The sequence below is a fragment of the Tenrec ecaudatus genome, chromosome 2 (assembly GCF_050624435.1).
Source record: "Tenrec ecaudatus isolate mTenEca1 chromosome 2, mTenEca1.hap1, whole genome shotgun sequence".
Taxonomy (NCBI): Eukaryota; Metazoa; Chordata; class Mammalia; order Afrosoricida; family Tenrecidae; genus Tenrec; species Tenrec ecaudatus.
In genome coordinates, this window is record NC_134531.1 from 144840882 (window position 1) to 144868786 (window position 27905).

The 27905-nt window shown below is 45.2% G+C and overlaps 1 protein-coding gene across 2 annotated transcripts in view; it reads left to right on the forward strand.

Moving 5' to 3' along the window:
* Positions 1–22317: 22317 nt before the first annotated feature.
* CTNNA1 (catenin alpha 1) overlaps positions 22318–27905 on the forward strand; it is a 214638-nt gene continuing 209050 nt past the window's right edge. The window contains exon 1 of one of the 2 annotated variants that reach the window (XM_075541626.1): positions 22318–22433. The gene's annotated coding sequence lies outside the window, so the exon portion shown is untranslated. Of the gene's footprint in view, positions 22434–22709; positions 22824–27905 lie in introns of those variants that run through there. The other variant, XM_075541627.1, reaches the window with a different exon arrangement.

Below are 27905 nucleotides of genomic sequence, written 5' to 3' on the forward strand. Positions count from 1 at the left end.
TGTTTAGGAGAAATCCAAACAAGGACAAAACATAGGCATAGTTGCCAGGCTCTCAGTCCTTCTTGGAGATGAGGGGGGCTGCGAAGGGCTCTTTTCCCAGTAGACGGAGCTCTGGTGATTGTTACATAACACATTCTGTCTCCTCTCCATCTGGCCAAAACCCACCTCTGATTCCTGCTTTGACAAATGCTGTCGCCCTGCTCTGTCACATTTGTCCCTTTAACTTAGCAGACATTTATTATGCCTCAGGTATCTGAAAGAGCTTCATAAATTGTAAAGTACTGAACAAATGGAGCAGGGGAGAAAGTAGGGACCAAAATGAAAAAGCAATAAAAGAAGATGGGGGAAAAAGAGGAAGGGAGATGGAGGGGTTGGGAGTGGACTATGTAGTATCAACACACACACACACACACACACACACACACACACACTCACTGTTAATGAGTCGAGTCTGATTCATTATGACCTGCTAGGACAGGGTAGAATTACCCCTGTAACTCTTTGTAGGAGTAGAAAGCCGTGTCTTTTTCCTGTGGGTAGATAGTGGTTCCCACTGGCTGACCTTGCAGTTAGCAAGCTAACGCCTAACCACGATGCCCCCCACACAATCGGCAAATCAGGCAAAGCTAATGTCCTCTGCTGCTAACTGAAAGGCTGGAGGCTTCAGGCCACCCAGAAGTGCCTTAGAAGAAAGGTCCCCCACAGGAAAGTCAAAGGAAAGAGAGGAAAGAGCTGGGAGGCAAAGGGCATTTATAGAGGTCGAGATAAAGACATGTACATATGCAAATATATTTATATATGAGGATGGGGAAATAGATCTATGTGCATATATTTATAGGTTTAGTATTAAGGTAGCAGAAGGACATTGGGGTTCCACTAAAGTACTCCCTCAACCCAAGAACACTTTGTTCTAATAACCCAGCATTCTGTGATGCTCACCTACCTTGACATGATCACTGAAGACAAAATAGATGCATAAGCAAATGTGGTGAAGAAAGCTGATGGTGCCCGGCTATCAAAAGATATAGAGTCTCAGGGAGGAGACGAGTCAGTCAGGGTGCAATGTAGCAACGATGAAACATACAACTTTCCTCTAGTTCCTAAATGCTTCCTCCGCCCCCACTATCATAATCCCAATTCTACCTTACAAATCTGGCTACACCAGAGGATGTACACTGGTATAGAAATGCACTGGAGACACAGGGAATCTAGGGCAGATGATCCCTTCAGGACCAGTGGTGTGAGTGGCGATACAGAGAACGTAGAGGGAGGGTGGGTTGGAAAGGGGGAACCAGATTACAAGGATCTACATGTGACTTCCTCCCTGGGGGATGGACAACAGAAAAGTGGGTGAAGGGAGATGTCAGACAGGGCAAAATATGACAAAATAATAATTTATAAATTATCAAGGGTTCATGAGGGAGGGGGGAGCAGGAAAAAAATGAGGACCTGATGTCAGGGGCTTTAGGGGAGAGCAAATGTTTTGAGAATGATGAGGGCAATGAATGTACAAATGTGCTTTACACAATTGATGTATGTATGGACTGTGATAAGAGTTGTATGGGCCTCTAATAAAATGATTAAACAAAAGAAGAAAGATCCCCACCTGATTGCCCTGCCCTGGAAACCCTTAGGGAGCACGGTTCTATTCAGAGGCACAGTGTGTTGCCAGGTGTCCAACGGCTCCATACTGAAATAAGACTTGTGAAAAGCAGACCCTGCATTTGAAGCAAGCCCTTCACTAGGCTGGCACTGCAGTGGTGAGGCAGGGCTGCATACACCCTCTCTGTTGCGCCTGTTTCCACTGGCAACTGGCAAGGTGGATGCCCAGGGGGTGGCTTTGGGAACTCGCAGGGTGGAGGCACACTTTCTCTCTGGTGTGTGGCATTCAGAGCCGCCCCCTCCCTAGAGCTGCCCTGCAGGGCCCTGAGTGCACCATGTCCGTTTTCTGCAGGGTTGAGGCAGGGCGGGGCGGGGTCCACGGGGAGGTGGGTATGTGCTTGTGGACTTATTAATATCAGAGTTGTGAGCCTTTCGGAGGTGAAGTCCAAGATTGCAAAGGCGATTGGCTACAGGATACAGGTTGGCTGGCGAGCGCGCTCCCTTGGCCCTTTCCCATGGCCAAGCCTTTCAATACTTTGTGTCCTGTTGGAATCCCCCAGCCTGAGAAGCTGGAGCGGGGTGGGCTGCTCCTCACCGCCCAGGTGGAGAGCTGCAGAATCACCAGCATGCAGAGGAAACCGGGCTCCGGAGGAAGGAGAGGGGAGATCCCTCCGCCCCCAGCCCAGGGTTAGGGACCTCAGGGCAGGGCCAGAGACTTCCCTGTGCTCATTTGTGAAATGCCTACCCTGTGTAACAGACCCCTACTGCACTGAGCTCTGAGGATGCCCGATGCACACAGCTTCCTGACTTGCATGCCTGTCTCCTGCCCCTGAGGATAGCTCTCCCACAGTCATGGCACAGTGTTGTGCTGTTCTCGGTGGGGGCAGGAGTGAGCTCACAGGGGGCCTGTCAGGACTTGGTGTCTTTACTTCCGTGCCACCCCCATATTCCCGTGAGCCAAGAGGAGGGCACGTGGGGGTCTTTTGCAGCATGCTCCTTTTACTTGGACCAATCCGCCTTTTGCTCCCGCAGTTCTTTTCTCCAGCACCAGATGCCTTTAGCAGGATGGGAGAGACTTAGGGGATGGCGTCGTCTTCCTCCCGTCCTTTCTTCTAGTAATTACAAAGTGTCTACCGGGGCCTAGGACTCTTTCTACTCGATGCCTTCCTTAAAGCTGTTGAGAAAAATGGAGCTTCTCAAACATTTCGGGATCTGTCCTCATTTATCTTCCACTTTGTCTTCCTCTCTGGCCACGGAGTTCTTCGCCTCCTGCCATCCCTGTTTCAGCGGGTTTCTCCAGACACCGGGTTGACCTTTGAGCACTTCCCTGGGGACAGACGTCTTCTCACAGGCCCTGGAGGCTTCCCCATTTTCTCTGCTGGCGTCATGCTGCCTGCTCCTCTCTTCCTGGGTCCAGTCCATTAGCACGTGGGCCATTTCAGGACCTCTAGGGTCTGGCTCTTTGGAGCCAGGACACTTTCATAACCCCCAGAGGAGAACGAAGCCACCGGATGCCAAAGGTGCCCTCCCATGGGCTCCTGACTCAATAGCCTCTTCTCTCTCTCTCTCTTGGTTTGTTTCTGCCTCAGGCACATTTTCTCTGTAATTTTTGGAACCCAAATATAAGGGAAATCTCATTTTCTCCGTTCTGACTCATTTACAATTAAATACACTTGTTCCCATCTGTGTCTGTATACATCTGAATACATTTGCTATAGCATCGTCCTTAATTTTGGAAAATGATGCGGCTGGCGCTATTTTTACCCTGGCTGCCAAACTGATTGAGAAAAACAGTGGGTGATCCAGGGACGACCTCCACCCAGACCTATCCCTGAGGGGTGCGGTAATGTTTCCTGCCCACACAGGACATGCAGACCCTTTGCCAGGTATGGTCGTTGTAGTTACCTGCCTCCGGGCCCTGCTGCCAGGACTGCGCATGTTCCTGTCCATCTCAGCGCCAAGCCTCACCTCCTGTGGAGACGTCGGACTCCGCAGGACACTTGTTGGCAGCTGTCTCACAAAGCACTGAAGTTCAGAGGTGGGAATGAGGGCTCACTGACTCTCATGGAAGGTGATTCTGAGGAAGGCCTGGCAGGCCACCTCAGCCCCATCCCCTCTGAGCTGGGAGAAGTGAGGAGCTGTCTCTTTTTCAGAGGGCTGTGGTGGCATGTGTGGGCGCCTGCCTCACCTACATACCTAAAAATACTACACCGTGGTTGTCTGCCTCCCCGCCCCCTGTTTCTCTCCCCCTCCCCCCAACCAAGTTACATTGTAAAGATATTCACATTTAATGAGATGGTGGTGCCTGTCAGCACACTTAGAGGCTTTCTTATATTATCTCATTGAATAATTTTATTTATACCCATGTGTTAAAATAGAACTTAGCCAACAAGAATGTCAGAAAATACAGGAAAAAAATAAGATGTCGGCCGCTGCCAATCAAAAAAGTTCATATCAAAATAATATTTGAAACAATACTCTTCTTTTGCTGACTTACAATCTTCTCTAGGAGATTCTGTGGCCAGGCTGTGCTGCTGCTGCTGCTGCCGCCGCCCAGTCAATTATTCAGCCCTGTTCTAGGAAAGGCTGGGCTTTCCCACCTTTGGGCACTGCTTCTAAGACCTCAGACTCCATAGTCCTTGCTGGACAGACTGCACTGCTACCAACAGGTTCCCCCTGGCGTTTGTCATCCTCGTCATCACCATTATCAAAATTGCCATCATCTTCAGCATCATCAGCATTGTCCAGAAGGGCTTTATTAAAAGCAACTAATTGCACATTTGGCTGTTCCATATTTTAGACAACAACCATTACCCGGACTTTTAGGAGATTCGCAACTAAAGCTCTGGTGAGCATGCAAAGCTCCCTCACTGCTCTGCAGCAACGTGTGCTGGTAGAATCCCCTCAGCCAGGCTGCTAGGGCTCTCTCAGCCTCAGCGACAGACTGAAACCCTCCGTCTTCCTCCCCCACCCACCAGACCCCAGTGAAAAAAGGCTTGAAGAAGTGCTGGGTGGCATGGGAGATGCACTTTGCTCAGGCCTCTTACTGGGACCTGTCTGTGTGGATAGTGAGGATGGCCTGTCCCTTCAGCAGTGGTTTAACTACTCTTGTCCACTCGGGAGTGCACGGAAATGAGTAGCAGCAGCCTTTTGGTTCACATCTGCCACCTCCTTCTCCTTGTGACTAGAATTTAATATGGTATTATTGTTGTTGTTCTTGTTGTTGTTTGTCCTGGTTTGGCCCATATGATGGAGCTGCCTCTCTGCTTAGGTTTAGGATGATGGTAATTCTTACCATAAAAATGAATAGTTTCCTAATTTGTGTTTCCCTGAGCCCTCTCTTGCTATCTGGCAAATATTAGTGAAGCACCTACTGTGTCTTGCTTACTGTACTGGGCCGTAGGAATAAGGGGCTTAATGGTTGACTTCCTTCATGAGCTCACAGATGGGTGGGGTCATGCCAGGTACCCACACCACTGCAGTAAGATACATCTTGACAGAGGGGTGTAAAAAAATACAAAGAAACAAACCCAAACTCACCGTCATCAGGTCAATTAGGACTCCTAGTGACCTGAAAGGACAGAGTAGCACTGCCCCTTGGGTTTCCGAGGCTGTAGTCCTTATAGGAGGGAATGGCCTCACCTTTCTTGCAGGCAGAAGGGTGTACCAGAGTTAAATATGCAAAGACAAGGGAGTTTAAGTGTGCTGGGGGAGGTGGATGGCTAGGAGAGGAGGAAAGACAGGCCAGAGCAAAGGAATTGGGATCTTCTTGGTTATCCAGGCATATCTGAAGGCCCCCATAGACTTCATGTATCCAAAACTTAGGAACTACAGGAATGGAGCAGGATGCAGTTGGAAAAAGTAGATTAGGATCATTAATTTATTCATTTGGCATCTACCATGGGATAACCCAGTGAGCAAACCAAACAAGGTCCTTGCTGTTAGACTACCTTCTAGAGCAGAGAGTGGGGAATGTGTGGCCCATAGGTCATATAACTTCTGAGAAATCATCAATACTACCTAACATCAGACACCTCACCGCAGAGAAGCAGTTACAGCTAATAGTTTAGGGGTGAGTTAATCGAATGCTTGACCAAATACAGCAGGCTGATTTTTCATTTAATCATTTTGTATGGCCCACGAATTATGTTATAAATATCCAAATGACCCTTTTCAGGTCAAAGGGTTCCTACACCTGTTCTAGTGGGAGGCGACATACAATCAACAAGAAGAAAAACCAGTCAGGGAATGTGGGATGAGGAAAATAAACTAGGGCAATCTGCCTTAGATTAGGTGGCGGTCAGAGAGACACTTTGAGGAGGTGACATGTGAGCTGAGAGTTGAATGATGAGAAGGAGCCACCAGGGGAAGACGGGGGTGGGGGGGTGGGGGTGGGGGAGAGACCTCGAGTCCTGGAGAAGCTGATGGAAAGGAACAGATCCCGTAGGGCCCTGTTTACACACACCAAAAAAATCACCTGGTTGCTGTTGGGTCAACTCCAGTTCCTGGTGACCACCAGGGTGTTGTTGGAGGAGAATTATGTGCCAGAGTTTGTGACTTTTTTTTAAAACAAATTCTTTATTTTAATAAATAATTTTATTGGAACCCTTACAACTCTTATAACAATCCATGGATCAATTATAATCAAGCACATTTGTACATATATGACCATCATCATTTCCAAAATTATTTTCTTTCTACGTGAGCCCTTGGTATCAGCTCCTCTTTATTTCCTTCCCTCACCCACCTTCCCACCCTCATGAACCCCCTTGATAATTTAGAAATTCTTTTCATTTTAATATTTTACACCATCTGCTCTCTCCCTTCACCCACCTTTTGGTTGTTCGTCCCCTGGGGTGGGTGGGGAGTGACTTCCTTTTTGGAAGTGAATCATCAGGCCTTTCTTCTGAGGGACCTCTGGGTAGAGTCCAGCCTCCAGCTTCCAACCTTCTGGTTAGCAAGTGAATGTGTAGACAGTCTCACACACACACACACACACACACACACACACAAACACACACACACACACACACTGGGATTCCAAGGGTGCTGTAAACCAGGTAAATTTTTTTGAGAAACCATTTTATCTTCTAGCACTTAGAAGCCAGTTGAGGCATAGAAACCTTGCCTAGACCATGTTTTAGAAACCTCATTCTGATCTCCTGGGCTTCACTCAGCCTCAATGCAGACATATGATTTCTGTCAGAAGACATTGCCAATTAGTCAGGGGGAAAAAGGCATTAGTCCATAAAACTAGCCAGTTGGCCGAAAGTAGTTCAAGATAAGAGCACAGCTACATCTTAAGCAAATTGATGCAAAGGAATGAAAAGAGAGATCTAAGGTGGGGAGGGAGCCTCCCTGTGAAGACACTGTGTTCACTAGGAGGGGAGAGTGGAGTTCGAGTAGGCCCCATCCTGGAGGTCTTGATGGGTTGCTACCAGTGTACTGAGTAGCTGCCTTAAAAATTCATGGCTCCTGCTGGGTCTGGGCTGAGCCACAGATGATGGGAAGGTGCAGTAAAGAGATGGCCAATGCCATTTGATGACCTGATCCTTGCAGAGCCCAGAGTAATTTATCAACAGGGATTTTGCGGAGGTCATAAGCCCATTTCAGTAGGATTTGCTGTGCTAGATAAAGTGCAGTGCATTGTGGGGATGGGGGGTGGAGGTGGGGGAAATAGCATCCAGGGGTCTGCCTAGCCTGTGTTCTGTGGCCAGAGCAGTTTCTGGCCAGCACTCAGTCTGGCCCTGTTGCTCTCCTGCTTAAAACCCTTTGGCGGTTTTATGCTGCCCTCAGCATAAAGTTGGAAAGAATTTCTTAGTACGGCACAATTCTGATCCTGCTCCCTTATCCATCCTTTATCGCCACATGACTGTCCTCCCACCCTATATAGGCTAGCTCTGTTAAGTTACCTGCTTTCACCCTGCATTCACTCTGTGCTTTTGCTTCCCTCCTCGTCTGTGCACGGGCTGTTCCCCAGTCTGGGTTGCTTTCCCTTCCTCTCCAACTCCCCTTCACCTGGCTAACTCCTACTCATCCCTCAGAACTCAGTTTAGGCAACAGAAAGCCTTTCCTATCCCACAGAGCAGGGGCTGGAGCTCAGCATGCCCACAGGATTTTTCTCTCCCTTTTTACCTATTAAAAAACCACCTGGAAGTTCATCCTTCAGTCTTTAGCCTTCTCTCTCTCTCTCTCTGGCTTTTGTGCTACACCAGGCTCCTTTCTTATGTACTCTCACATTATTTTTCTTGCATAGCTCTAATCACAATGGATAATGATATGCCCATGAGTGTCTTATTAATGTCTGTCTCCCCCTCCTAACCTGTAAACACTGTAAAGTCATGTGCCTTGCCTGTTTGGCTCCCCCTGGTATCCTAAGATCATGGCACATAAACATTTATTAAGTGAATGAATGAATTCCTCTGGGATCCCATAACCCAGGTTGATTAACCTCAGCACGGCACTTAGATCCCCATGTTATAAAGTCCTGGGAACTGCTCTGTCTCCCCAGCCATCTAGGAAGCTCCTTGAGGGAAGGAATGATGCTTGGCCCACCAAGATTTCCCAGTGGTTGGCACAGTGCCTGGCAATTAGGTACCCACAAAATATTTTCGAATAGATGAATAAATAAATGAATGACGACAGGCACTCATTCATGTTCTCTTACACTTCATTCTTCACACAGCAGCAAGAATGACCTTTTTAAAATGCAAATCAGTTCATGTTCACTCCGCTGTTTAAGCCCCCAGGGATTTCCCATTGCGAAGTCAAATCCAGATTCCTTACCATCACCTACAAGATCTTACATGATCTGGCTCCTGCCGACTCCTCTGACCTCATGTAGCACTCCTCTCTGCCTAGTTTCCTAACCTTCGGCACGCTGGCCTTCTCTGTGTCTTGAATATGCTAGGCTTATTCCTGCCCTAGGGCCTCTGCCCTAACATTCCTTCCTCTGGGATATTCTGCCCCATCACAGGGGCTCATTGTGGTGGTTTAAGTTCCAGCTCACTTTTTCCAGGAGACCTTCCCTGACTCCTCTAGGAAGAAGTTCTCAACTTGTGGGTCATGAATGACCCTTTCACAGGGGTTGCCCAATTCATAACAGTAGCAAAATTATAAAGTAGCAACGAAAATAAGGTTATGATTGGGGTGGTCACCACAACATGAGGAACTATATTAAAGGGTCACAGCGTTAGAAAGATTGAGAACCACTGGTCTAGAGGAACACACCTCTTCCCTATCACTCTTAATCCTAACTCCTGCATAACAACAAATTGTTCATTTAATTGTTACCTATGTGGTGTCTTGTTCCTAGTCTCTAGAATAAAAATTTCATGAGAGCAGGTATCAAGTCTATCTTGTCCACCTTTCTCTCTAGGGCCTAGTACAATGTGTTACACAGAGGAGAGGAGATGGGTAAACAGATAGCTGCCACTGGGACCACTCTGACTCATGGTAACCTTCTGTACCACAGAGTCAAACATGGGCTCATCCTGTGCCATCCTCATGACTGCTGGCATGCTTGAGTTCATCATAGTGGCTGCAACCTCACTCTTGCTGGCCCACTCCACACAGGTGCACAGAGTAAATGCTCCTGTATATGTTGCTTGAGCGAATGAGTGTGATAAGGACCCCTGTCGAGGGGGAATCCAGGACAGATAAACCCCTTGGGGCCAACAATGGGAAGAGAGATACCAGGAGGATTAGGGTAAAATGGGGGGAGAAAGGTGGAATTGATCACAAGGATCAACATATAACCCCTTCCCAGGGGGACGAACAACAGAAAAGTGGGTAACGAGTGACAGAGGATGATGTAACAAGGGTTCATGAGGGAAGGCGGGTGGGGGAAGGATGGGGAGCTGATATCAGGGGCTCAAGTGGGCAGAGAATGCTTTGAAAATGATGACGACATATGTACAAATGTACTTGACACACTGGATGAATGTATGGATGATATAAGATGTAAGAACCCTAATGAAAGTATTTAATAAAAAAGAGAGAAAGTAAAAAAAAAATTTTAAAGGCCCCTGTGGAGGAAGGACAGGTCCCGGTGGACTCACAGGCAGACCTGAGTGGTTTATTGTGCTTAAAGAAACAAAGATGGCGGGCTGGTAGGAAGTGATGGAAGGAGAGAAGCCAGGATGGAAAGTGGGTTTGCCTGGCTCTACTCTGAGCTCTCAGAATCTGAGAATCGGGAGCCTACTCAGCCTGCCTGGCTTTAGCCATTGCAGAATCAAACCCAACGGGAGCAAACCCCAAACAAAGGCTGCCCCACTTCCTCTTTAGTTCTGTGTTCAGTGCCCACATGGGCTCCATGCAGATACCTAGAGATCCTGGCAGATGCAACTCTCTGCTGTGTCCCTACAGGTTTTCTTTTTGTCTAAAGTTCTGAGGATTTTTAATTGTTAGGCCTCAGAACCAAAGACTGGAGCCAGATGACAGATCACTGATACATCTGCGAGCTAAAATGTGTTAACTTAATCTGGTTCACATTACAATGTTACAATTCTTACTTTGATAGCACGTTTCATATCCTTATAAAACTCTGAAAATGCCAGACACAAAAAAGCATTTTTAACAGGTGACTACAAAAAGCCAGGTTTCCGTAATGAAGCCCACTGGTGCTTTAAGAACAGGAAAAAAAACCCACAGACCCCCCCTCCCCTACTCCCGCCTCTTTAAAAAATAACTCCTTTCTGGATATAATTTTGCTTGGTTGTCAGAGTCTTCAACTTCTTCCTCCAGGTTCTCTTTTCCCTTTGCAGTCAACAAAAATCTCAACATAGAGGGGCGGGAAGCGTTTGTTTTTGTGTACCCGCCTTTGATCACATCAGAGAGCAAAGAATCAGGAACACCCACTGCTGACTGATTTTAAGAACTAACTCTTGATTTCAGTTTCTGCAGGAAAAGATGAATAACATGAATAAAGAGAACCTTACACATCTTTCATAAATGTCAAGGGGCTAAATTTGGTTATTTTTCTGGATAGTTTGACTCCCTGGTTAAAGCTAAAAGCATCCTGTGTTAGAGGAGACCCAGAAGGCCTGGAAGGGATGGAGCCCTACCCCAGATCCTTCTCCCCCTCCCCTTCCCACTCTCCCTCCAGTCTCCCAAACACCCCCACCTTTTAGACTCTGAAATGTGTCAAAAGGCAATGCAGTATATAGCAGAACCAGGCATGGAAATTACCCCGATATGAAATCTATTTTGAATGTAAGTGGAGGTTTATCAACCACGATTTTTTAAGAGGCAATTTGCCATATTTTAGGTGAAGCAGGGGTAGTTAAGAACCTGGTTCCGGATTTTGGCAGACCTGGGTCTCAGGGCTGTTGCCTCTTCTCAGTGAGAACAAAGCCTCTATTTATAGTGAGGAATCGAATGTTAAATACCTTAGGATTCCATCACCAAGTTATCAGTTTATTGTATGTACTGTGGCTTATGTGTTGCTATGCTACTGGTATTTCCAATGTTACCAGCAGGGCCATCCATGGCAGACAGGTTCCAGTGGAGCTTCCAGCCTAAGACAGCCTAGGAAGAAAGGCTTAGAGTTACTTCCAAAATTTAGCCAAAGAAAGCATATGCTATGAGACAGGAAAGAGGCTGGCTTCTTCCACACCCATTTTTCAAGTTCAGATGACTTCACGGAATTTCTCCAAGCCAACATGTATGGGTTCAATCACATCCCCTATCCAGTTGACATTTTAACTTGAAACATATTATAATAGCCTGCATCACGTCAATTTTCTTCTCCCTCTGAAAGGATAAGGAACAAGCTGCTTGGCACAAGTGCAACAACCCATAATATGTGGTGATAGCCTACCCAGAAGCCTTTACCTTGGACTCCATCTTTGAACACCTGTTGCCATGTCTCATAACTCCACCCATATAGATCCAATTCCCAGAATTCTCCCCTTCTGCTCATGAATAAACATAATGTCCTTCCTGTCTAAAAATTCCAAACCAAACTCAGCCATTGAGTTAATCCTGACTAATAACACTATGGCACAGGGTTTAACTGCCCTGGTGGGTTTCTGAGACTACAGCCCTATATGGAAGTAGAAAGCCTCATCTTTCTCCCTCAGCGTGGTTGGTGGTTTCAAACTGCTAACCTCGACGTTGGCAGTCCACCTCATAAGACACCATGGCCTGCATCATTTTCTTAGCACCCCTCCCCTTGCAAGGTACTTCTCTCTCTAATACATCTATTTGTATGTGAGGTATCCTTGCCTCCCTGCCTCCTTATTGGTAACAGGGCAAGGTAAAGAACCCCATCTGTGGGCAGCCCTGCAACAGTATCATAGCTGAACTTGTCTGAGTAGAGAGAGGACAGCACCAGGCCTGACAAGCAATGTTTGCTCTGTTGTGTGTGGAATGAATAAGAATCGGCACTGACCCAATGGAAATGAAGACCGCCACTTGAGGATTATTATTTTTAGTCAGTAAGACTATTAAGATAATAATTATTATTATATAAGCAAATGAGTTTATGAATGACATTTTTTAAAAAGTATCTCAATGCCCTTGAATTGATTCTGACGCATGGTGACAAGGCAGGGTTTCCAGGACTGTAACCGTTTACAAGTAGAGTATACATGACTTAATTTTGTTTTCTGCTCAGGCTTAGACTACATATCAGAGTGTTTCTCAACTCTGGCTGCACATCAGAATCACCTAGGGAGACTTAAAACATGTTTAGTCCCTATCCAAAAACAAGTGAATCGGAACCTCTGGGGTGGTGCCCAGGAATCGGGGTTTTTTAAAGCTCTCCAGGTGATTCTAATGTGCTGCCAGAATTGAGAATTACTGAGCTACACAGAAAAGACAGGACAACTCTGATGTTCCATAAGCAAACAGACAAAACTCTCAGGTGGGTGGCCCTTTCCCCCACTCTTTTGAAAAGGCCTTAAAGCACCATTGAACCTGAGGTGGGCCCACAGTTTGGCTTCACTTGTGTTTCTACCGACTCCTGACCCAATCCAAATTTACATCCCCCTTTTGGCCATCCTTAGGCTGAACCGAGAGTCCTTTGGATCATGTGGGGTTTGATGGGGTTGGGGTGGGGTGGTGGTGTCTATCAGGCTTTTCTAACTCTTCATTCCCAAGCTGCGGAGTCCAGCCGTGTGGTCCTTCTCTGACCTGCACTCATGTTGGTTCTACTTTCCTGAAGGGGGATGACATATAGGAAAATGCTTGGAAAGGCATAAAGCTGTTTAGAGGCCAAACAAAACCAAAACAGAAAAAAACTCACTGCCACGGAGTTGATGCCAACTCATAGCAATCCTATAGGACGGGCAGGGTAGAACTGCCCCTGTGAGTGCCCAAGACACTAACTCTTTACAGGAGTAGGAAGCCCCATCTTTCTTCTTCAAAGTGGCTGATGGTTTTGAACTTTGGACCTTGTAGTTAATAGCTAAATGCATATCCACTAAGCCACCAGGAGCAGGAGGTGGAGGAACACAGTGAGCCCTGTGAGAGCTGGTTTATATAGAGCATCCGAAAGGATGCTGCGCTCACAGCCATGTCAGGGCTGCCTTGTTTGTCCAGGTATCACCAGTTTTCTGCCTCCGATGGGTGCACTGGCGTTGGGATTGTCAGTGGAAAATATTTTCACATTTTCCATCTCACTGGTTTCCGCCTTCTGCAAGGTCTTGATCGCTGATCATCTTTATTGACATTTTGAATTATTTTTTAGAATACTTCATAAGTCTTGCTATTTCACATTTCTTTCTTTTTAAAAAGAATCATTTTATTGGGGGCTCGTCCAACTCATCACAATCCATTCATCCATCCACTGTGTCAAGCACACTTGTACATCTGCTGCCCTTGGTATCAGCTCTTCATTTCCCCCCTCTCTTCCCACCCCACCTCCCTCATGAACCCGATAATTTATAAATTATTATTTTGTCATGTCTTACACTGTCCAATGTCTCTTTGCCCATTTTTCTGTTGTCCATCCCCCAGGGAGGGGGTTATATGTAGATCCTTGTGATCGGTTCCTACTTTCTACTCCACCTTCCCTCTACCCTCCCGGTATTGCCACTCTCACGACTGGCCTTGAGGGGTTCACCTGTCCTGGATTCCCTGTGTTTCCAGTTCCTATCTGTACCAGTGTAATCCTCTGGTCTACCTGGATTTGTAAGGTAGAATTGGGACTATGATAGTGGGGTTGGGGAGGAAGCATTAAAAAACTAGAGGAAAGTTGTATGTTTCATCATTGCTACATCACACCCTGACTAGCTCGTCTCCTTCCTGAGGCCCTTCTGTAAGGGGATGTCCAGCTGCCTACAGATAAGCTTTGGGTCTCCACTTTGCACTCCCTCTCATTCACAATGATATTTTTTTTGTTCTTTGATTCATGCTACCTGATCCCTTCGACACCTTGTGATTGCTCAGGCTGGTATGCTTTTTCCATGTGGGCTTTGTTGCTTCTTTTTTTTTGGCTTTGTTGCTTCTCAGCTCGATGGCCACTTGTTTACCTTTAAGCCTTTAAGACCCCAGACGCTGTATCTTTTGATAGCCAGGCACCATCAGCTTTCCTCACCACATTTGCTTATGTACCTGCTTTGTCTTCAGTGATCGTGTTGGGAAGGTGAGCATCATGGAATGCCAGTTTAATCGAACAAAGTGTTCTTGCATTGAGGGAATACTTGATTGGAGATCCAATGTCCTTCTGCTACCTTAATACTAAACCTATAAATATATGCAAGTAGATCTATTTCCCCATCATCATATATAAATATATTTACATATGCACATGCCTGTATTTAGAGCTCTATAAATGTCCATTACTGTTCTACATTTCTTTTCCTCCTTAATAAACTTGATACAGTCTTCAATTTCGAGTCACAGCTATGTCGCTATGTTCAGCAACCTAAAGGAGCTTTCAATCAAAATGACATCAGTGATCAAGATTCTGGCTCCTCTTCTCTTCCCCGAGAGACTATAGTCCTTAGTCATCCTTCTAACCTGGAACTGAACTTATTTGAATGGTTCAACTTTCAGCCTACAATAGACGTGTATAAAAAGTGAACAAGAACACTATGGTGATAGCACTCCATAGAACAATCAACCACACAGATCAAAAGGGCAGCATTTGAAGAGGGTTAATGCTCAAAAGGAGACCAATTTGCTCTGCAAACTTTCATTCAAATAATAATAATAAATATATATATATGAAGACTGTTTTCAGGGATACCTGGTTTTCCTCCTGTATCTACGGTCATTCATTCTTTCTAAAGACACTCCATGTATTACAGCTAGATTGTAGAACCCAGTTTACAAAAGGCTATGGATGGCAGAAATAGCCCAAATCCATTTGCGGAGTCCCCATATAGATTAAGCCTCCATTTTCTTTTTTTCTGATCTTTAATCAAGGATGTAGATAATTTTGCCCTCAGGCAAAGTGCCTTGGAGAATACATTAGCTCCACTCCATTCCACTGCCAGCCCAAGGAAGGCAGTCTCTCCCTCTCTTTCTCTTCCACCCTCAAAACCATTTTATTGGGAGTTAATACAGATATATCATTCCATAGTTCAATCATATCAAGCAGTATTGTACAATTGCTACCACATTCAGTTTCAAAACATTCTTTACCTTCTTGAACTCCTTGACATTGGCTCCTTTACACTCCTACCCTCAGCCACTGTACCCCCTAGAAACCCTTATACTACTTTCTGTCCCTATAGGTTCATCAATACTGGGTTTCATATACCACCAAAAGAGCTGAATATGGCTCAAGAGGAGAGCCGCAGTTTGCCGACTCCTGGTCATGAGTCATGCCCTATTTGTTATGTCCTGAATGCTTTGGATGGAAAGCCCTGGGCTGATCTTGTAGGACTATCTATCTAACATAATGCACATGTCCCAATCATGGCCGTTTCTGCTTTTATAGTTTCACTGGTAACCGTGATGTATTGATCTGTTCCAATCATGTTCCTTTGTTCCATGATTGCTTAGCTAATATCCCAACTGTGAATTTTCAGACACCATTTGACCTCATGTTAATGGCCTCCTGTTAGTCCAGTTTGACTAGAAAAACAAATCCAGAGACACTCATATGTGTGTGTGAGAGCTTTATATCAAAGAACAATTGTATATTGAGAAAACATCCCAGCCTAGTTCAGATCAAATCCATAATTCCGTTATTAGCCCATATGTCTGATATTAGTCCATTATATTCCTCTCTAGACTCACAGCACTTGCAGTGATGCTGAATGCAGGAAGATCATAGGTTGGTGAGTGGAAAGTTTGTGGATCCAATGGGAGTGGATGCATCTCTAGGGCTCTGGTTGTCATCAGCGTGGCTCTATGTGGCTTGTCAACAGGAAGGTGAAGCAGAGAGAGAGTATTTCCTGCCTCCAGGGAGGAAGAAAGGAAGTTCCCAGAATCCTCATGATTAGGCCACACCCACAAGGAGACATCTTCAGGCTGTGAGCTGACTGACAGGCTAGACTCTACCCTTTCATTCTTTTATCAAGTTGACATGAAATTGTGTAACTACCATACCTCCCTCATCTGGATGATGTGCCTGTGTATTTGTGTTGTCCCCGTCTCTTTTAAGATTTAATAAGTGTGAGGGCAGATGGCTGGAAGGTGTCACTTCAATTCCCAGTCCAGATTGTGTATTAGAGTTAACATTCAACAACTTTTTTCATTTTTTTCTTCATTAGTCCAACTTAGCCAGTCAGTTGCAAGATAAGGGTAGGATGCAATGCCTTTACACAACCATGATACAATTGAAAGAACATTTCCTGGGGAGGGGGTATGGTCTGCTTTCTATATAAATGGATCCTGTGGAAAAGCTTGTTTGCTTTTTGCTGGGTCAGGATCCTGCATCTGGCTCAATGACTTCCAGTTCTTTAGACTTGAGCCAGTTAACTATCCTATTGCCTGCTGATATGGGGAGTCATCAGCTACTTGCCGTCTGACCTGTCATCTGGCCAATTTTGGATTCATTCACCTATCCAGTCACAAGTCTGAATTGTTGATCTTGGATTCATCTCCCCTGCAGCCACCAGCCTGAGGTGTTCCTGCTGATCTTAGATTCATGAATCCAGAAGCAACTCAAGTTGGGATATACCTCCAGCCTAACATTAGACCCATGCACTTGGAACCTGTTTGTGGACTTCCACTTGCCCACTTCTACAACTGTGTGAACCATTTTATTGATATAAATTTATTTATCTATATAAAGATGACTTAATAAATAATTCTCCTTATATTTGAGATTAGGGTCTCTTTTGTATCCTAAAATACTCCTTAAATGCATTTTTTTGTTCCAGGCATAGTATAAAGTTCTAGGAGCAGAGAAGTGGAAAAGTCAGACAAATTCCTGGTCTCATGTAGCTACAGTCTAATGGAGGAGACAGAAACAAATAATTTGTATACAAACAAGAGATAAGTGATATGAAATTCTGTGATGTGGTAGAGAGTGACTGTGGTATGGCATATGGTCAGAGAAGGCTTCTCTAGAAAGAGTTGATGTTGAAGTTGGTCCTCAAGAATGAGAAGGCACCAAGCTGTGAAGAGCTGGGGAAAAGAGATTCTCAAGTAAAAGCCCCAGCAAATGCAGACTTGCGTGGCCAAGGAATCACTGCAGTTTAAGAAGAAAAAAAGAGGGCTTTAGGGGCACTCAGTCTCCTCTTCTGGCTTTTCCCCCTCTGAAATGTTAGTCTTTCATCTCTTCCTCCTACATCTTCTCCCTAGGCAGTGGTCCTATCAATTTCTACCACCTTAGTTCTTGTTCAGGTATAAATGACTCCCACTGCTCTAACCACACTCTGGCCTTTTCCTGCGTTCAAATTTGGGTATGTTCCTTTGTATAGGATATATCCTACTAGATGGGTATGCTCTTATGTATAGGATGTCTCCTACTAGATATTTGGTTGGCAGTCAAACTAAGCATGACCAAAGGGAACCCACTGTCTGCATTGCTCTCTACCCTCACCCTCATCGGAAACCTGCTTTAATTCCAGAGCTCTCCATCTGGATAAATGGTACCATTAGTTCCTCAAGTCAGAGACCAGGGACTCACCTTTGACTTCTCCCCTTAACCCCTATGTCCAATCCATCAGCAAGGTCTAGGATCCTCGGTCTTTTTGTACCACTCCCAATCTATCGACTTCTTTCCATCTTAGTGACAGTTCACTACACTACCTGACTGAATTTCTGCTCTTGATAGCATGCATCCCTCTTTCTAATGGTTGTTTGTATATTAGTTTATTTTTGGTCTCTTGACTGAAAGCTCCATGAAGGTGGGAACCTTGTCTGATCTTTTCATTTTTTGGCTCCCAGGACTTAGCAGGCACTTTGGACTCTTGAATTCAAGTGATTAAATGTAGAGAAATGATTCTTTAACATAACCATGTTATGTTCTGACACAGTAGTACATGAATATGAGCCCTGGTTGCAGAGGAGTTAAGCACTTGGTTGCTAAGAAAGGGCAGCTATTAGAACCCACAAGCCTCTCCCTGCGAGAAAGACGTAGCATTTTGCTTCTTCTGTAAAGATGACAGCCTGGGAAACCCTATGGTGCAGTTCTCCTCTGTTCTATGGGGTTGGTATAAGTTGGTATGGTATTGAAGGTAAAAAAATGCATAAATATACCATCTGTATTAAAAATGCATACTAATATAAAGAATATACATTAAATAATAAAATTCCCCCCTACTCACTATCCTGTTGTGGACACTGTAACACTTTGCTGTGTACTCCTCCATACATTTTCATACTTGTTTAACTGACGACCTACTTATTGCCAGACACTGTTTTAGGCGCGAAAGCATAAGAAAAAGATGTCTGCTTTCACACAGCTCACATTCTAAGGGGTGCCATGTACAATGAACAGCAGAAAGAATAGAGTATCTCAGGATGATAAGGACTATGAAGCATACTAGGATAGGGAAATAGAAAGAGTGGAGGAAAGGGATGTGGGTACTGGTGTAATTTTACAGAGTCATAAGGGAAAACCTCTCAGCAAGGTGACATTTAGAGACCTGAATGAAGTAAGGGAGATAGCCAAGGGGCTAACTGGAGGCAGACCATTCCAACTAGAGGAAACTGGCTATACAAAGACCCTGAGGCAGGAAAGTAGACTAGGGACCAAGGGTGGCCTGCAGTGACGAGATGAGTCACAGAAGAGTGGGAGGTTCCTGGGTCTGATGATGTAGACTTTATTAGGGACGATATCGGAAGTGTTGGAAGACCATGAACAGAGGTCTTATAGGTTTGAAACAGATCATCCGCTTTGAGACAAGAGCATTAAAGGGAATGCGTACACAGCGTTCAAACATAAATGGGATATTATGTGCATGCACTGCTTTACAATTTTCTTCCTTCCAAAGTGAATCTTTAAAACCAAATGTGATCATGTCATTCCTCTGCTTAAATATTTTCTTCATTCCCATTATAAAGTCTCAAACCACACAAAGTTCTCTCCCAGTCTTGTTGATCTTACCAACTTCCAAACATAGGACTTATGGCCTGAGGTCCTTCAAACTTGCTTATTTCCTTGGTCTAAAAAGCCTTTTTAGCTTTCTTCCCATTCATTTGGCTCTTTCTCTAGATCTCATTCATTTCATAAATATTTATGGAGGTGGTGCTAGGTGCTTTTCTAGGCATCAGCGATATACAGAAGTTAAATATATATAAAATAATATACATAAATATAAATATATACATAAACATAACACATATATGAAACTAAACTCATTGTAATTGAGTCAAGTTTATTCATAGCAACCCTATAGAACAGAGTAGAACTGATCCTGTGGGTTTGTTTCTTTTTTTTATAAATCATTTTATTGGAGGCTCATACAACTCTTATCACAATCCACACATACATCCATTGTGTCAAGCACATGGTACCTGAGGAGTAGAAAGCCTCATCTTTCTCCCTGGTGGTTTTGAACTGCTGACCTTGCAGTTGGGTTTCTATTCTGTATCTATATATCTATATTTATATCCCACTCCTCAAGGAGTTTATATTCCAGTGCAAGGGAAAAAAAGCAAATGATAATATATAGTATAATATATCATAAAGTGATAGAAGGAGACAAAGCAGAGATGTGGGGGATGAGATGGTAGAGGAAGGAATTATAGTTTTACATAGTAGGGACAAGAGAAAGTATCACTGAGAAATCCATAGCTGAACAAAGACTTGGAGGAGGTGAGGGAGTGAGTCAGGCAGCTAGTGGGAAGAGAGCATTCCAGGCAGAAAGCAAAGGCCCTAAGCCTAAGGCAAGAACCTGCCTGATTCCAGGAATAGCAAAGAGGCCAGTGTGTCAGAAAAGTGTGTGGGGGCTGGAGGAGAGGGAGGTGAGCTTTAGAGGCCCTTATAAGGATCTTGTCTTTCACTCTGAGTAAAAAGGGAGCCATTGGAGGGTTTGGGGAAGAGGTGTGGCATATTTTAACAGGCTCACCCGGCCTGCTGAATTGAAAAATTGAATCTCGACTGCAGGAGGCAAGGGTAGAAGTGGAGAGCAGCTAGGAGGCTACTATGACATCTTACCTGCAGAGCACTGGTGGCATAGCGGGTTAATGTGCTGGGCTGTTGATGTGCTGGTAGTAGTTCAAAACCACCAGCCACTCTGCAGGAGAAAGATGAGGCTTTCTACTCCCTCCAAGAGATCAGAAGTGGAGCTGCCAAGTTCTGAAAGGAAGAAAACTTATGAAATCAGCACGTTTGGAGGATGTATCAGGAAATCAGTTTTGGACATACAACGTTTGAGAAGCCTAGATGCCTATTGGATATTCAATGGAGATATCCAGTAGAAAACTGCATATCTGAATGGAAAAATCTAGAATTTGGGCGAAAGTTTCAGTTAAGAGTTGTTAACCTGGAGTTGTCACCATATTTAAAGGCAAAAGGCTGGGTAAGATCACATGGCTGTAAGTAGACAGGGACTCCAGAGCAGTTTTTAAACTTGTTGATCTCAGGATCCCCTTTACACTCCTAAAAAATTTTGAGGTTCTTAAAGAGCTTTTTGGAGAGTTTTATTTATCAATATTTATTGCATTAGAGATTAAAATAGAAAATGTAAAAAATATTTAATTCATTTCAAAACAATATTAAATGTTATCAAAAATAACATTTTTAGAGCTAAATACTATTTTGTAAAACAAAAGAAATCAGCGGGAAGTGTCATTGCTGTGCATTTTTGCAAATATCTCATGTTTGATTTAATTGAATACGGCTGGTTTCTCTCATCTGTTCTGCATTCCATGTGATGCCATATCATGTACATCATGGAGCACACAGAACCTTCTATACCCATGAGAAAATGAGAATGAAAAAGGCAAATGATAACTTAGTATTATGAACATTGTTTTGATTTCACTCTCTGCCATCTAGTCGATGCCGACTCAAAGACTCTACAGGACAGGGTAGAACTGCCTTGTGAGTTTCTGAGACTGAGTTCACCGGAGTAGAAAGCAGTCTTTTTTCTCCCAGACTCCCTGAAAGGGTTTCATGGGCCCACAGATAGCACTTTAAAAATTGCTGTTCTAAGGAATCACCAAAGGCGACTCAGAAATTGTAGCCCGGCAGGTTGGAGGAAAATCAGAAGAGACTGAAAAGCCTTGGAGGCTGAGTGAAGGAAGTGTTTGAAGGAGCATGATCAAATGCTGTTGATGGTATAAGGCAGCAGAAGACAGGTACTGACCAGTGGATTTGGCCATGTGGACATCATTGGGGACCTCGAGAAAAGCAATTTCCATGGAGGTGGGTGCTAAAACCTGCCTGGGGTCTCAGCAGAAAGGTCATTTTCCCAGGTCACTGAACTAGGTTAAGTACTCCGGAAACCTGCTTAAATCTCCCTCCCACCTTCACACTTGTTCTTTTTTAATAGTTCACTTGTTTTTAACACCTGGTCCCTCCACTATATTTTAGGTCGTGTGAGATAAAGGTCAGTTTTTTCACTGCTCCTTCCGCAGTACCAGGAGTGGATTGGTGTACCCAACAAATTAAGTAAAACTGAGTTGGCTTGTGCTTATTTACCCATCTGTAGTGATCAATTTCACGTTATTAATCCCCTGAGGATTTCGTTAAACTACAGATTCTAATTCAGTATATCTGGTATGGGAGGGAAATTCTCAGCAGGGGTCAAACTGGAATGAACTGGTTCGCCGACCTGTCAGAGAATCATCCCATAATTCCACTCTATTTTCACGGTGGGACCTTTATTTAGCTCGTTTCTCCTTAAGTAAAACCATGGGTAAGCCATGAGCATGAGCACTTTCATGGGTGCGTGTGACTTGGTGCCACACTTCAGAGCAGGTACAGTGGCCACGACTCCTAGTCGCGCTCTGCCCCCAGGCCATGGCTGGGGAGCTGGGCTTGCGCGAGGCCGCGCCCCGAGACTCACCTGAGCTCTGCGCTGTGACTCACCTGCCCTCCCCCACCCACTCTCAGAGCTGTTCCAGGAGTCGCCGCTCCTCCACCCTCTCAAAGGTCACTCCAGGCCTGAGCGCCTCGGGGCTGGGGAATGGAGGGATTCTGGGATGAGGGGCGAGGAAGAAGTGGTGCTGAAGGGGTTGCCCAGCCTGGTCCTGTAAGGGCCTCTTCCCGTCCGAGCCCCCCGATTACGCAGGGGCCAGCAGGGGCCAGAAGAGCGCGCGGGGCGGCGGCTGCGTCGAGAAGAGCGCGCCCGAGGGAGGTGCCGGGAAGGGCGGGCGGGGCGGGGCCGCGGGGCGGGGGGCGGGGGCCGCGGGCGGGCGGGGGGCGGGGGCGCCGGGCGGCCCATTTCCTCCTCGGAGCCGGACGGGAGGGAGACAAAGCGGCGGCCGTCGGCTTCGGTCCTCGGATCCTCCTGCGCTCGCACAGCTCGCCGCAGGTAACTCTTGGCGCGCCCCCAGCAGGGCGAGGAGTCCCCGGGGCGTCCCTCGTGGACCCCCGGCTGTTGGCGGGCTGGGCGCGGCGCCCCCTCAGGAATTGGGCTCGCGGAGGGCGCGGGTCCCGGCTTGGGCCCCAGCCGTTTCCCCTGCGGCGCCCTGGGCGCGGGCGAGCTGGACGGGCGGGGCCCGTGCTCCCCGGCGCCCTGGAAACTGAGGGGCGGCGACGGCTGGAGGGGAGGAAGCGCAGGCCCCGCGCAGCCATTTCCTTCAGGAAAGTTTCTCCCGGTCTCTAAACTTTGTCCAAGTAGGCTCCGTGCGCGCGCCGGGCGTCCTCGGCCCCCCGAAGCTTGCCGAAGAATCTGCGCGGTGTTCGTAGTGCCCAGGATTCGGTGAATTGATTTTTTTTCCGGTGTTGTGATTGTTCTTTGGTTTTGTGGTTTCTGTCACCCCACCTTCCCTCACCGACCGCTGAAGTTTCAGCGCCTGCGGCTTTTGCTGGGCCCGCGCGTCCGCAGTCCGCGCCCGAGCGAGCGACCGAGTGTTCCTCTCCCTCGGCCTGACCTGGGCTCCTTGGGAGGCGCGCCACGCCCGTGTGGACGTTGGGCGAGTTAACTAACCTTTATTGTGAAATTACTCAGACTTCTTGTGCTTGTTAATTGGGCGTGCTTAACTCTGATTAGCCCTCGTTTTCAAGAGCGACGTTGCAGCTGGTTTTTTCCCCCATGACTTTTAAGGAGTTGTGAATGAGAGCCAGCGAAAGTAGCACTTGTTGGAAAAGTGTTGACTGCCTAACCTTCGTTTGGCATCCGAGGCTTCCTAATTATGCAGGCGGCAGTTGGCCCAAGGCCAGGATCGACACTCTGCTGCCTCTTACTAACGATTTAAATGGGTTTTGTTTAGAACTTGAAATCATTTTTTTATATTTTAAAGAAGACAGATATGCTGAGTTCTCAACTAAAGTTAAAAGCATTTCATAGTTTCGTTGAAGGAAATGACTACAGTTTTTGTAGGGATAGTCTTTCAATGAGAAGATACTTTGTGCTTAACTGTGATGAAAAGAAACGCTCTTCCCTCCCCCAACTATACAGGTGTGTGTTACTGTAGAAAAAAAATGAACTTGGAATTAGAATTTACTAGGAAGTGTTGTTTTGGTGGAGTAAGTGGGAGAGCTAGTCATCTCTCCTGTCCAGTTGTTTACCTCTCTGAACTTCTGTGACAGTACAAGTAATTGTCATCCTTCTAAGTGGATGAGTAAGATTTGGTCTGTGCCACCCCCAGCCTAATACAAGGCAGATTCCTGTTAAGTGCCATTAACAGCCCTGTTGAGAGACTGTTGGGAACTGGTCACATCCGACAAGCAGAGAAAACGGGGGTGGGGGGGTGGGGGGGTATAAGGGTGGGGTAGTTTGCATTGAAGTTGAGGAAAAGCTCGGCGAGGCTGTGGCATTTGAACTGGCCTTTGGATATCAGTGGGGTTTGTCAAGTCAAAGGAGGAAGTCTTGAGAAGCGTAGAAGGCCCTAGGATTTTTGGGAGCTGTGGTACAACTCGCTGGTTTTCCAGATCCTTTTTGGCCATTGTTTCTCACTTGAAAAAACAAACTACTCATACCCAGGATTTGATTCCTTGTATTTCAGTCCTTTTCTTACAGACTCTGTGTATATGGGTGCCCCATCACCCGCACTCCCTGCAGTAGCATCTCATTCCATATAGTGGCTTCGCCGTGAGAGATACTCTTGCCCCAAGTGGACAGTCTCCCTGCCATCAGCCTTATATGCTGAAGTACTAGCCTTAGTTTGCGTGTAGCTGTCTCTCCTGACTCTCAGAGTTACCTGCTTGCTCCTGGTTGGGGGTGTGTATATCTCAGGGGCTTCTTAAATTCAATGTGTCTAAAGGGGCTCTCCATTCTTTTAATTCTACCCTATAAACCAGATGTGGAGATTGTTTTGTGTGCCTTACGAGTCAGTTCCAACTTGTAGCCATGCTGTATACAGAGTAGAACTGTCCTATAAGGTTTCTAGGCCGAAATAGCTACATTTTAATTTTTAATACCTTTTATTTTAGGAAATAATTTTATTTGGGGCTCTTACAGCTCTTAAAACAATCCATACATCAGTTGTATCAAGTGGGCTGAAATCTTTATGGTAGCAGGTTACCAGGTTTTTAAAATCTCAGCTATTAGTGGGTTTGAACTGCTGACCTTTTGGTTAGTAACAGAGCGCTTAACCATTGTGCTACCAGGGATGGGAGTAACATATACATATGAAACTTCTTTGGGAAAGTGACATTGGTGGTGTGAGACATGAGGGTTCTCCTGGTTGTTGGGATGTGATGTGTGCTGTTGAAGAGCTCGACAAGGAACAGGGCCCTCTCCTTGTTCACAGGTCCTGAGCCTAGAGTGGGTTGCATAGATTGAAAACTTTTGAGGGGAAGCCTCAATAGATTTCAAAGGTGAGCAGGGGCCAGGTCATGCAGGGCCCTGTTTGGATTTTACCCTAAGAGCTGTAAGAAACCATTGTCGGGAGTTTCATCATCTGAATACCATTTTTTTTTTTTAAAGATCTCCCTTGCTAGTGTTAGGAGCCCTGGTGACATAGTGGGTGAGACACATTGAGCTTTGCCAACAGGAAAGTCCAGCAGTCACTCCTGGGCCTGGCTACTCAGTGAACCTATCTACTCCCATAAAGCCTCAGAAACCCAAAGGGGTAGTTCTCTGTCTGATAGGGTCACTCTGGAACAGCAATGACGTGATGACAGTGAGTTTGGGATTTCTTGGTAGTGTTGGAGGCTTGTACAGTGGAAGGAGCCCTGGTGGTACAATATGTTAAATATTGGTCTATTAACCACAAGGTTGGTGCTTCAAATACATCAGTTGTTCCCTGGGAGAAACGTGAGGCTGTTTGCTCTTATAAAGATTTACAGCCTTGGAGACCCTCAATCATATAGGGCCCATATGAATTGGAATAAACTGGACTGCTGTGGGTATGTAAACGGAAACAAGGAGTTAAGCTAGAAAGACTTCGGGGTGAAGGTGGTGGGGACAAAGGTGGAGGGAACTACATTTTGGAGAAATAAGACAGGACTTGAAAATAGATTAAATATGAGACCTAGACCTCTGTGAATATTGCTTCCTCCCCCTTGTTCTCTTACGTTAGTTTCTGACTTCGGGAGTCAACAGTGTGATGTAAACATTTCCGTTTCTGGTAGCAAACCTCTGTGTGCTGGGTGGTGTGCTCCATTGTTCTATACCTTATTCTTGATTTCCCTGCCTTCCCTGTCGGAATGCAGAGACTTGGTGACCTTAGCTTTGGCACAGGTATTTGACATGGAGGGCAAATTAGGGTTTTGTTAAATGAAGAAGGAAAACAGTTTCTTTTATCTGGAGTCTAGCTTGTGGGTGGTGCTGTGACAGGTGACATTCAAACCATGAGAGCCTTCTATACACTTTTGTCATTTTGTGAAAACTGAGAATTATCCTCACTGTCTTCTTTTCCACCCAAATCCAGCCTCAAAATTCTGTTCATTCGGTTCTTTTTCTTGGGATATAGGTATGTTCACTTCGGTATCTACTCCTATTTGTTTTCTTTATGTACTTAAGATTATCTCCATATTTCTGGTCAATTTATCTAGAAAACTTTCAGTTTTAGGATGAAATTATTAGTTTTTTTAAAAAGTTTTTTCAAATGTTTACCCCTTGTCTAAGGGGTAGATGTTTACCCCTTAATTATCTGACAGCTAATTTTTGTTTCAAATCTTGCCTCTGGGTTTTCTCTTGGATCTCAGTGCTTCTTGGATACACTTTTCTCTGGTCTTTCAGGAAAAACTCAGAACCAGACTCACTGCAAACCAGTTGATGCTGGCTCAGTGATCCTGTTGGACAGGGTAGAACTGCCCTTGTGGGTTTCTGAGACTGTAACTGTGTACAGTAGTAGAAAGCCCTTTCTCCTAAAGAGCAGCTGCTGGTTTCAAACTGCTGCCCTTGTGGTTAGCAGCCCAAAGTATAACCACTACACCATCAGAGCTCGAAATTTTTCACACGATCTGGCAAATAATTTTTATGAATGACTTTCTCCCACCTGGAGATTTCCTCAAGGTGAGGTTCTGAACCTTTATTTCAGATCTTTTCATATTAAAATATCACATACATGAAGAAAAGTCCTCAAATCATGAGTATCTATCTGCTCAATGAATGACAAAGTGAAGAAAACCCTATACCAAGAAGAAGAAAAACTACTCAAACCCCAAACCAGACTCACTACCATTAAGTTTATTCCAACTCAGTACCATAGAGGACAGAGTAGAACTGCCCCTATGTGTTTCTGAGACTGTAACTAAAAAAAATAAATTTACCACAATCTATACCTTTATCCATTGTGTCCAGCACATTTGTACCTATGTTGCCATCATTTTCAGAACATTTTCTACTTGAGCCCTTGGTATCAGATCCTCTCCAACCCCCCACACCCTACTAACTCTTTATGGGGGAGAAAGTGTCATCTTTCTCCTTTGGAAAGGCTGGTAGTTTTGAACTGCTGACCTTGAGGTTAGCAGCCCAAGGAGTAATTGAGTAAGTAACCCAGTTTGCCACCAGGGGGCCGGAAAATCACTTCTCTCCTTTTGTAGTCTACCTCTTCACTACCTTCAATTTAAAATCCCAGTATTTGAAACATTATGGTTGCTTACTGTTTGCCTAAGCTTGTTGAATTTTTTCCTTATGAAAATTCCAATCTTATAAATACAAGCACAGCTCGTTTCAGAAACTTTGGTGTGGTATCTCTTTGCATTGAATAAAAATTGGGGTTCAAGACTGTGCTGTCTCCCACACCACTCTGTACTTAATTTAAAAAAATTTTATTGGCATATACTTCAATAACTTAAGCATTCAGTCATACTAAGATTTCTGCAGTCAGCACCACAATCAACTTCACAGTATTTTCTTCTCATACTTGTTAGCATGCTGTACTTTTATTGTTCTCTTCTATAATTTATTGCAATGGCCATGCAGAAATCACAGACATTGCTTATGATTAAGGAGTTTATTATGGAAGTTAACAGGGGTCCTGGTGGTGTAGTATTTAATGCATTGGACAGTTAACCTCAGGGTCAGCAGTTTGAAACCACTAAGGAGGGAGAAAGACCAGTTTTTCTACTCCCATTAAAGAATTACAGTTTTAACCTGCCCTACATGGTTGCTACGAGTAGACATTGACTCAATGGCTGGAGTGAGTTTGGTTTTAGAATGGAAGTTTTAATTCAGGTGAGAAATGCTCAGGATCCAGTTATTCAGTCAGGACATGTTGCCAGAATCCTTTTAGGGCTGCTAATAAATGTCCACGAGGTTTTAAGCCTCAACCCAAAGGCACTTGGCTTCAAATTTGTGGATTAGCCATCTCAGCCCCCAGAATTAAATGCCCAGAGGCACCCCAGTCCACAAGCCTGCCTCCTGCCCCAGAGTTCTCAGCTATATGAAATT